The following is a 3,525-nucleotide window of genomic DNA, read 5'->3' as shown; positions in this document are numbered from 1 at the left end:
CCCCCCCCCCCTCTCTCTCTCTCTCTCTCTCCCTCTCTCTCTCCCTCCCCCTCTCTCGCTCTCTCTCCCTCCCGTGACAGCGGTTCGATAACCAGTGCCTCCCAAAAGTGGCTCTGCTCAGTGGCCAATTACCCAGTCACACTGCCTCTCCTGTGGGAGGGACAGGATTAGCAGGTCCTGTCATCTGACTGGACGGACGGACGGACACGCGCGCGCGCGCGTGCGCACGCCTCAGAGTAATTTAACACGGTGCCTTGGACACCTGTCGCTGAGACATGAGTACCCAGCCTACCAGTTCTTTTTTGACCGAGAGAGAGAGAGAGAGAGAGGGGGGGGGGGAAAAGAAAGAAAAGCAGCCCACCCTGCACCTACCTTCCTCCTGTATGGCGTCTGTGTGACGCGAGTGTGGAGGGGAGGCTGCAGGCTGTGGCGGGGAGGCTGCAGGCTGTGGAGGAGGAACGTTGCATGCATGATCTACATCAAATCGATGCAACCACCGACTGTGTTGCAGAGATGCTCCAGTGGCGCAATCGGTCAGCGCGCGGTACTTATAAGACAGTGACCAGCAGGGCAATGCCGAGGTTGTGAGTTCGAGCCTCACCTGGAGCAAGCTTTAGTCGGTGGGGGGGAAATGAGCCCGAATGAATTATCACAGGGTGCTAAACTTGCAGACAACGTCTCATAGTTTAGTAGGGGGGATTTCCGGCCATGCACACGTTCACACGTGCCCAGTCTCTTCACTTAAACCTTTGTCTCTACTTAAATCTACTTTGATTGGTTTGGCCTGGTGCAGACGTGCTGTAATGTTTCTTTCCTGGTGACAAAACGTTGGTGGGGACATAATAGCAGTAATTGGAGACATGTCCCCACCTAAAATCTGTGTATGTCATCAGGGCTAAAACGGACTGATTTAGTCAGTTGCTAGGAATGAATTGGTGGCCTCGTGGTTAGCAAACCCCTTTAGCGAGGTCCCGGGTTCACGCCCCCACAATAGCTAAAATGTCTATTACAGTTGTTTTGGGACATGACACTGAAATGCTGCCTCACTCCATGTTTATCTGGATGAGAGTCAACCAGTGGCGGCTGGTGCTCAAAATTGGGGGGTGGGGTGTGCGCAATTTACCTTGGCGCAGCACACCTGACAGCTGATTTAATGTCCACACAGTCACAAAGTTACTAAGAAGGACAATGCAGCCTATAGATTTTATCAGGGTTCGTAGACGGTGGATGACTGACAGTCGAGACGAGGCGTGTGCTGGTGGGTGCGAACATGATTGGCAGCCATGAGAACTGTCCAATCACGTTAGAGCAAAAACCAATAAAACAATACCAATTCGCTGCCAATAAAGTGGGAGTGTCTAGGGCAGCACAGAACTGCGCCCCATGGAAAATCTGAAGAAACCAATTAGACAGCAGCCTCAGGTCACCTGCTCGCCACAAGTTTGAGGGCTTACATAAAGTATGGTTTGGCTGGCGCCCCCTCACCCAGGAAGTATATGTATTCAGACAGAAATCAACCAAATACCAGTTGGAATCAATATTTAATGGCTGCTGACAGGCGCTCACAGACTGAGAAACACTTTTATTTCATCATTATTTGCATTATACAACTACATTATATTTAACATGTTAAGTAGATTTTCATCTCTTGATGTTTGAAGGGGCGGCACCCCAGCGCCCTCTACTGGCCAGCCGCCACTGATGAAGGCTCCGATGAGAGTTTTACGCTAATCTCGCTGTATAATTACCTCGTGGTATTTCCGCTGTGCTGAGCGAACGTTAATGGACTCAGAGCTTTTAATCCTCCGCTTATCACTACTGACTGTTGTGTTTCTTTTTAGTTTACAGTGCTTTGTAACTTAGGCAGGCGGTCGATACATAAATACACTCTTAATTAATGATCAAAGTAGGGGTCGTTGCTTTACAGAGCGGAATATTTCACTGGTTCGCCCACGAGGAGCCGGGGAACCCAGATAGCAAAATTGCCTTGGCCCGGACCCGTCTCACACACGACTTTCATCTTTCTTTCATCCGGCCCATGATGGCACTTGGGTGGTCCACTCCTGTTTGCCAGATCTGGGCCAGAACCAAGCCATAGCAATGCCGCATGTGCCACATATTTGCCAAAGGTGGTCCATATTTGTTTTGTGATATTTGAGCCATATTCACCATTTACCACACGGGCCACTTCAGGGTCACGTCCAGATCACATGTTGCTGAGAGCACCACATCTTTGCCAAAAAAGGCCCACGTTTGATTCGGCATATTTAGGCCATATTTGCTATTATACATGTGGGTCGCTTCAGGCTCCATTTTGTCAGGGCCAGAAGGCCATCAGTGCCATATCACTGCCTGAAGTGGCCCACATCCGGATGCTGTCTGGGGAAAATGACCAATGTTAGTACTGGCTGATACAATACCAGAATTGGCCAGCACAAAGCCATTCCTCACCGCAGATACGATCACTGGCCCTGCTTTTGCACTCCAACGTGAAACGGCACTAGCCCAGGGCTCCCACATTATTCATGCACCTCGTTCCCCAAAAACAACACTTTTGTGTGTGATTGTCTTTACATCTCGGTGCCAGCAGAGGCGATTTGCCAGCTTGGCTCCGGTTTAAACAAATAATGTCTTCAATAACAAGTTTTTTTAAACCAGACGGTGATGTGTCCTTGAAAAGCCCCCCCCCCCCCCCATTCGTTTACACGACACACGCATGCGCACACAAATACACACCCACACGAGGCCAAAGCCAAGCCTGCATTTGGGCTTGGTCGTGTGAACTTGGAAATATCCCCGCAGCGCATCCAGCCGCTCTGTTACTGACTGGACTGTCAGCACTTCCCCTGCATGCTGGGGGGGGGGGATGTCAGAGTTGTCTGAATGATGAGGGCAACGTGGCCTGGCTTACTGCAGGGCATGATGGAGTTGTTATACACAGAGGGGGAGACGGGGAGGAGGGAGACGCAGACAGCTGGAAGAAAGGATGAATCAGGAGAAATGTTACATGCAAAACAAACGTCCCTCCTGATACTTTGTGCCGGTGGCGTGTTTAAGACGAGTTACTCATTCTGATGGTTGGGGCTTTTTCGGCAATGAACGATACAGCGTGCGGTGGTGTACGAATGCAGAATAACAAGGCAGATAGGGGTCCGTTTCCGAAGGAAGCTGAGGGTGCAAATATGGCGAAACAAGCTTAGGCGTTGACTGGGGTGTTTGTGATGTCGTCGTGTGGCGTGCGGGGAGGTGTGTCGAAGGCGTCCGGCTGGGAGAACTGGCGCTGGATCGGCTGGGACAGCTTGGTCTGCTTCGTCCGGTGGGCCCGGGGACCACGGCCCCTGCCTGGAGCTGCGCCCGAGGAGGAAGCGCCGAGGACGGTCTGACAGGACGCGGAAGCCGGGCGGGCTAAGCTAACTGCTAGCCCATGCAGACCGGCGGTTCCGACGGTCATCCTGGCTGGCGTTCGTTCCCCTGGACAAGAAATTCTATTTATTTATTTAGTTAGTTATTTTGGCTAAATGTGTT

The 3,525-nt window shown here is 51.4% G+C and overlaps 1 non-coding gene across 1 annotated transcript; it reads left to right on the top strand.

Moving 5' to 3' along the window:
* Positions 1 to 515: 515 nt before the first annotated feature.
* trnai-uau (transfer RNA isoleucine (anticodon UAU)) lies at positions 516 to 609 on the top strand. The gene is made up of 2 exons: positions 516 to 553; positions 574 to 609. It is a non-coding gene; the product is annotated as a tRNA-Ile (tRNA).
* The last annotated feature ends 2,916 nt before the right edge of the window (positions 610 to 3,525 follow it).

Source organism: Lampris incognitus, chromosome 21, assembly GCF_029633865.1.
Source record: "Lampris incognitus isolate fLamInc1 chromosome 21, fLamInc1.hap2, whole genome shotgun sequence".
In the NCBI taxonomy this organism is placed as follows: Eukaryota; Metazoa; Chordata; class Actinopteri; order Lampriformes; family Lampridae; genus Lampris; species Lampris incognitus.
Note: the sequence above shows the minus strand (reverse complement) of the source record. Positions and strands in the feature narration are given on the sequence as shown.